Source organism: Pseudochaenichthys georgianus, unplaced genomic scaffold (assembly GCF_902827115.2).
Source record: "Pseudochaenichthys georgianus unplaced genomic scaffold, fPseGeo1.2 scaffold_425_arrow_ctg1, whole genome shotgun sequence".
Classification (NCBI taxonomy): domain Eukaryota; kingdom Metazoa; phylum Chordata; class Actinopteri; order Perciformes; family Channichthyidae; genus Pseudochaenichthys; species Pseudochaenichthys georgianus.
In genome coordinates this window covers 220,682-228,504 of record NW_027262990.1, presented here as the reverse complement: position 1 = coordinate 228,504, position 7,823 = coordinate 220,682, and the positions used below count along the sequence as shown (strand labels likewise).

The following is a 7,823-nucleotide window of genomic DNA, read 5'->3' as shown; positions in this document are numbered from 1 at the left end:
CTCAAAGCTACAGTACATGTGCAATACCATGCTATGTTACTATTTATAATGTTATTGTTGTTACAACAGAAGATGTTTTTATTTCAATTGAAGTTAAATGCATCAATCTGGTGCACTGAGGGCAAAATTAGTAGATTTGTGGATACAGCTCTCAACACTCATATGAAACAGAACTGTGTTGGAAGGTGTTAAATTACTATGCATATTTTATTGTGTAAACACACAGCTGATCACCTGAGAGCAGCCGTTTCATTCAGAGCGTTTAAAAAAAATGACGGTCTGATTTCAACAACTCAATGTGTGATTATTATAGCAGTAATATTAGACACTAATAATACAGTATACTAACACTGTACATATTATTGTTTGCCCGTGGGATTAGGGTGATCGGTAGTGAGAGCCGCTGCATTTTCCTCCGGTCGGATGTGATATAAAAACAAAGCGATTATTGTTGTTGTTGTAAACTCACGTGGATTAAATTTAGTGCATTCATTTCAACTCGCGAACATATGATACATTAAATGAATGCGAGGATGACGATCGAACATCGTTTGTTTGACCCTGGATGCATTTCCTGATCTAAAAACATAGCGATGGTTTTGTACTTACGCCAACGTGAATTAAACATTATTTTGTTAAATAAAAACATGGTGATGTTTAGTAAATTATTACATGTCTCTTACTTAAGCACAGAATATGATCCTATCCGTGACATATATGGATCTTAACAAATATCCGCTATATCAGATACCTGTAGTGTCAGTGTGGCAGCTTTTCACGGCTCCCCCTGGTGGATCCATGATCCATTGCAGCTGGTTTCATTATAATTAAATGTATTGATCAAGGGGGCGTTTTCAAGTCCTGCGGGGGGTTTTCCTTATCAGCAGGGGCCCACCCCGTGCCGATCACGGACCCGCACGGGGAGGCGTCTGAAACGAAGCGCTACATCTGTAGGACCAGGGGACGACATCAAGACGGATCTGGGTCTCGTCTTGGAGGTCGACACGGATGCTGTCATCAGCGGACTGGAGGAGAAGGACCTCGAGGACATCCATGCAGCAGACGACTTGGAAGCGGCTGGCAGTGGGCTGGGGGACTTGTCGAGGCAGCAGAGGAGTCTACTTCTCTCTGATCAGTTCCACCCGTGAAGGGAAAGCCGCATCTCCCCCTCCCTAACAGCTGTCGTTGTGGGCTATTCCTTTGGGGGGGGGGGGGCGGGCAGGCGGGCTGATGATTCACCACCAGGAGACTGCTTCTTAGCACTCAGCTCCCATGGTTCCTTCACTGCCATGGGAAGTGATGTTTTGTTCCTTCACGATTTCAAGTACTTTGGATCTCAGTTTCTGATGGATTATACGATATTGGGGGACAGACACAGTAGATATGTTTCAAGTGCCTTGTGTAAGTTGCACTCTTTTAAAAGAGTGCAAAAGGGGGATTGCAGCATCTGATATTTAAGAAGTGTGTTACATTTGAAATGGCAGAAAGTCTTGTTGCAATTTCCAGATATTAAAAGAGGTCCCTTGAGTTTCTTTGGTAATTATCAATAGTAGCAGTTAAGTGAATACTGTTCAAACAATACTTGTGTTTTATATTGATTTCTCTGTTTTATCCTTTCATAAAGGTGAGGACTAAAATGGCTCTAAACAAGGGCTGTTTAGAGTAAACAGGGTTTTATTGCCCTGTGGGGGAGGTGTAGGCATGCATGACAGGGTGCTAGGTGGGGGAAGAGTATATTCTGCTTAAGATCTCTAGCATGTCATGTTTCAGGAAAGTCTACATATCTTGAATAGTATATGTGTGGGTTTAATTACTTTGTATTCTGTGTAACCAGAAGTTGGAGATATGAGAGATGAAATATTTGTGTTATCTTAAATATCCTTTAAGACACATCTGAGGTCTCTGGAATGGGGGGGGGGGGGGGGGGTGGAGGCTGAGTAAACTCCACCCCTTCCTGTTTCTGTTGGTATTTGAGAGCCATGCATCTTTTTGTTCTCTCTCTCTTCTCGCGCCGCCCGGACTGGAAGGTCGTGGCAGCCCGTGAACAAGGGCCAGGAGTAGGCATACTCCTGACATTACGCATATGATATGATATGGCTTTGTATGGTAATGTATTGATTGTATTGCATTGTTATATTACCATTAAAATAGATTATTGTTTTAACGGATACTTGTATGTTCTGGATTCCTTCCTGTATGATAACCAGCTTGTTAGGGATGCGGAGATTTGGAAAGCGGACCAGTTGTCCCTCAAAATCTCTATCAGTGTCTAGACCCCGGGGGGGGGTTTCATCGGACCGGTTCTCCCCTCCCGAATGATACTTCCTGTACAACGGGGCCTAATCGGCAAAACTCCATTACATTAATTTGTGTATTCCTGGCGATAAATATGTATTCTTATCTTATCAAGAAGAAACAGCTCCTTTGTGAGGTCACTAACTTGTGATGAACATGTGACGGAGAACTGAGGAAGCAGCAGATCGACCAATAGCTGCAGGGTGAGTATTAAATGTGCCATATTATGTTTATTTTCAGGTCAAACTGTGAGTTTTGAGCCCATGCACTTAAACCTACAGAACACACTACAGGAAAGGGAGAACCCCCAAAAGCAGACTTTTTAATAAGTAATAATGAAACAGAAGCCCCTCTGCACTTATCCACACATTTAATGTTCAGACGGAAAAGCACAGCAGACATTTTAAACACAGATGTTTCACAGATTTAAATAAAAATGAGGACATGTTGTCTCTAAAGCACGGGGACGGAGACGGGCTTGTGTTTCAGGAAGTTCACGAGACGCGTGGGCATGTCCAGCTGATCGATCAGATGCATCCGGTCCATCGTCTTCAGGTGAGCTGCGGACAGCGAGGCGGCACTGGGAGGACAAGGCCTTGGGTTCCCCTGCAGAGAGAGGAGGCGAAGAAGAGGACGTAAACACTCGGGTAACACAAAACACTCTCCACATACCTCTCTCCTCCAGCATCAACAATGATGTGCAAAGACTTTACTTTGTTGTGATTACATCTGTTTAAAATGACCCTTTGCTGCCTCACAAGCTGTTTGAGGCAGAAAGAAATCCGTCTTATTCAAAGGATCAAGTTTAAGGAAGTGATGGTTGGGTACCTCTTTCCTCCAGCAGTGGACACAATGACATGTGTTCTCTGCTTTGTAACCCATCCTAGTACAGGAGTTAGCACCAGGAGTCTAGAACCAGGAGTCTAGCACCAGGAGTCTAGCACCAGGAGTCTAGCACTAGGAGGTCTAGTACCAGGAGTCTAGCACAGGAGTCTAGCACTAGGAGTCTAGCACCAGGAGTCTAGCACCAGGAGTCTAGTACCAGGAGTGTAGCACCAGGAGTCTAGCACCAGGAGTCTAGCACCAGAAGTCTAGGACCAGGAGTCTAGCACCAGGAGTCTAGCACTAGGAGTCTAGCACCAGGAGTCTAGCACCAGGAGTCTAGCACCAGAAGTCTAGTACCAGGAGTCTAGCACCAGAAGTCTAGGACCAGGAGTCTAGCACCAGGAGTCTAGCACTAGAAGTCTAGCACTAAGAGTCTAGCACCAGGAGTCTAGTACCAGGAGTCTAGCACCAGGAGTCTAGTACTAGGAGTCTAGCACCAGGAGTCTAGCACCAGGAGCCTAGCACTAGGAGTCTAGCACTAGGAGTCTAGCACTAGGAGTCTAGCACCAGGAGTCTAGCACCAGGAGTCTAGTACCAGGAGTCTAGCACTAGAGGTCTGGCACCAGGAGTCTAGTACTAGGAGTCTAGCACCAGGAGTCTAGCACCAGGAGTCTAGCACCAGGAGTCTAGCACCAGGAGTCTAGCACTAGGAGTCTAGCACTAGGAGTCTAGTACTAGGAGTCTAGACCAGGAGAGTCTAGCACCGGAGTCTAGAACCAGGAGTCTAGAACCAGGAGTCTAGCACTGGAGTCTAGTACTAGGAGTCTAGCACCGGAGTCTAGCACCAAGGTGTCTAGCACCAGGAGTCTAGTACCAGGAGTCTAGCACTAGGTGTCTGGCACCAGGAGTCTAGCACCGGGAGTCTAGCACCAGGAGTCCAGCACCAGGAGTCTAGTACCAGGAGTCTAGCACCAGGAGTCTAGCACCAGGAGTCCAGCACCAGGAGTCTAGTACCAGGAGTCTAGCACCAGGAGTCTAGCACCAGGAGTCTAGTACCAGGAGTCTAGCACCAGGAGTCTAGAGCCAGGGAGTCTAGAGCAGGAGTCTAGCACCAGGAGTCTAGTACCAGGAGTCCAGCACCAGGAGTCTAGCACCAGGAGTCTAGTGCTATGAGCAGAGGGCAGCTAGTGTACAGCTCCGGGGGGCAATGGGAGCAATGGGAGGGGGGTGTCCGGTGCCTTGCTCAAGGGCACCACGGCAGGGCAGGAGGAGAACTAGGACCTCTCCAAGTAGAAGTCCACACTTCATATTCAGGTCTGTTAGGGGACTTGAACCGGCGTTATCCTATGTTTTTATTGTGTTTTTAGCACTTCTTAACACGTGGCTTGTGTGGTCATTTATTATTTTATGATGTTTTAATGTGCTGTCAAGCACTTGTCTGTGAAAAGCGCTTTATAAATAAATTGTCCTTACTTTACTAACAAGCTGTTTAAGGCGGAAATCGGTCAAATTCAAAGTGATTCCATCTGTTCAAAATGACCCTTTGTTGTAAGCTTAAGGAAGTGATGGTTGAGTACCTCTCTCCTCCAGCAGCAGCTCCACGGCCTCGTTCTGCTTGGTGGACTTCTCGATGATGAGCGTTGGGAGGTAGACGTTGGCTCCGAAGTCGATGAGCAGCTGCACGAACTCCACCCCGCAGCCGTGCCTCAGACACATCTCCAGCACCGTCTTGGGCTGCTTGATGGAGCCCAGCAGCTTGGCGTCCGTGCAGTTATAATCCGGATCCGCCCCGTAGAGCAGAAGCAGTCTGAAACACTCCATGTGTCCGTAAACCGCCGCCAGGTACAGCGGACCGCTAGAAACTCTGGCGCTGGACGTCCAGAGGAGAACTTTCGAGCGAGAATTCACCTCAGCGCCTCCATCGAGCAACTCTTTCAAGATCTTCACGTCTCCTTCTCGCGCCGCGGTTAGCACGGGAGAGCAGTTATTGGACGAATTACCGTTTGGGTTAGCTCCGGCTTTTAAGAGCGCTAACACACAATCCAGGTATTTCCCACGGACGGCAGAGAATAGCGGCGTTTGAGCTTTGACGTCGACACAATCCACGAGTGCCCCGCGACCCAGAAGCACCTGAAGGCAGCTCAGGTGACCTTTGGAGACGGCGGCGTGCAGCGGCGTGCCCGAAACGCCCCATCCGCCGCGGCAGTTGATGACCTTTTTGTAGACTTCTTGGCAGAGCATTTCATCGAGGAGCCGGGCATCGTTTTGTAACACGGCCTGTCGGAGAAGAGAGATCTCGGAGCGGCTGATTTCTTCTTCTGCAGTCCTGAGCTGGAGCATAGAAGCTGCTGGAAGACAGAGGGATACAGACGGAGGGTTAGACGCTGACATTTAGACCTGAAAGACACGTAGCGAAAGTTCTTGTAGCTACAGGAAGGTTACAACTAACAATTATTGGATGTTTTATTGTTGTTTTGTGGAAAATCTCGGTTTCTATGTCTTGAAAAGTTCAGTCCAAAACTCACAGATAGTAACTTCAAATAGATAAATAACAGATACAAGCAGAATAAAGGGAAATAAATGATGAAAAGACACTATATGTGTACTTGAAAGACACATAGTGACATTTCTTGTAGCTACAGGAAGATTACAACTAACAATTACTTCATTTTTTACTCATAGTTTGATGGAAAATGTCAGAAAATTGTGAAAAATGTCTGTTTTTCTGTCTTCAAATGTGCTCCGTCAGTCCAAAACTAACAGATATTAACATCAAATTGATAAACAACAGATAAAAGCAGTTATTCTCAGCACTAAAGGAGCATTTTCAACCAAGGACCCAGAGGAATAGTTGGTGATTAAGAATCTGTTAATCTAATCATTGCCATTAATTTCACTTCTGAATTAAACAAATAAAACGGTTTTACGATGGATAAAGCAGAAAGTAAAATATGTTTGTTGTTTTATTCAATTACAGCAACCTACAATAAATTAATAAAATAAAGGTTTGCTGGAAAATTCAACTTAGAAATAATGTAAAAAATACTGCATGTATTTCTTCGTTAACCCTTATGTCGTGTTCGGGTCTCCCGTGACCCGTTCCAAGTTCAAATGATATATTAACTAGGCTCTAGTTTCTTGTATCGGAACGAGGCTTCATGATATCCTCTAACAGATATATAAACACTACAAACCTGATTTTGACCATTTGAGCCAAGTCTGAAGGTAAAAAAGAAGTGTATAATTTGGTGTTCGGGTCCCAGCAGCATGTTGTGGGTGACTCGGGGTCAAATGTGGCCCAATCAACATTCATCTTTGACTTTAGACATTGGTCCGTGCGCAAAGCATTGTGGGGATTTTAAGACCGCGGAGGATACACATGTGCAGCCTCGAAATGTCTCGCTACGAAGGACGCCGGGCCTCGGTAGAATTCCAAGTATGCCGGACATTGGAACAGTCCTTCGGCGGCACTCGATGACGTAGCATCCTTGAAATAGTGGCTCTGTAGCATCCTTACTTGACATTGAGAAACACCCCTGGTCTCTCTCCCCCCCCCCCCCCCCCACCCCCCCCCCACGGGAACTCCACCTTTCACAAATAATATGTGCACTAACACTTGAACCTGAACTCACACATGCACGTGTGCAATATGTGGTGTAATGAGTTTTGGGCCATAACATTACATTACGACAGGATTGTACGGTTATGAAAGCATAATACGTTCGTTAAGATGTAGTTAAAACAATGTTGGATGATAGTCATTATTTGTGAGAGTTTTGGACTGAGATAAATCATGGTTCAAAACTGACCCGCGAACACCATGACAGCTTTCGAACACAACACGAGGGTTACACTATAAAAACAGATGGTCTGTCGATCACAGCCGCTCACAAATACTTAGAATAAAATGAAACCAAAAGTCAACAATCGACCATCAGAGAAACAGAGTCTTCATACGGTCTAATTACGCTTTCTTTATACATTTTATTAACCCTAAACACGTTCATACAGCCCTTTAAATCTTAAAGAACTCCAACAGAGAAACACATCTGCTTTAAAGTGAAATCTGATGCTTAAAGTTACATTTCCTTCTCTGTTGTTCATCCTCTGAAGGTTAAAAAACACTTTATTTTTAATATGTTCTCGTAGTATTCTGTATTTTTTGCTTTAAGCATCACTAACGATGTCTGTAATTCAATTAAATCTTAACATTTGGGCAGCTTTGACTCAATAAACAGTGTATTAGTGTGTGTGGGGATGTGTATTATGCAATATTAACTGTTTAACTACAGGACGAATTAAGACGTAAACACGGTGTCATTGTGCCATAAAAAACAAGGGGTTAAAATGACAATAACTGCGATTTAATGGAACATAATTCAAGTGAAATGTTGTTTACAGAAACAGCGTATGGACTCAGTAAACAAACTGTGACGTCACGCATAACGTTATGCTTATAGGCTTTACAACAGGGACGGATTTAGCTAATACTAAGCTAAAAACAACCACTAATACAACCCGTTAGATATTAAAATGCACATTTAGAGCTTCACGTCTCGCGTTACCGTGTTTTAAATGAGTTGTGGAGCTGTTTTATTGTGTGTTATTCGATAGTAGCGTCTCACCTAAGATCTGTCTTCAGCTGCCTCCTTCATCTTCCTGCTTCTTCTTCCTCTTCTTCGGTGGTGGTGTGTGCAGCAGAG

The 7,823-nt window shown here is 44.9% G+C and overlaps 1 pseudogene; it reads right to left on the bottom strand.

The window, feature by feature from the left end:
* Positions 1–2,632: 2,632 nt before the first annotated feature.
* LOC117442403 (ankyrin repeat and SOCS box protein 12-like) lies at positions 2,633–7,823 on the bottom strand (annotated as a pseudogene).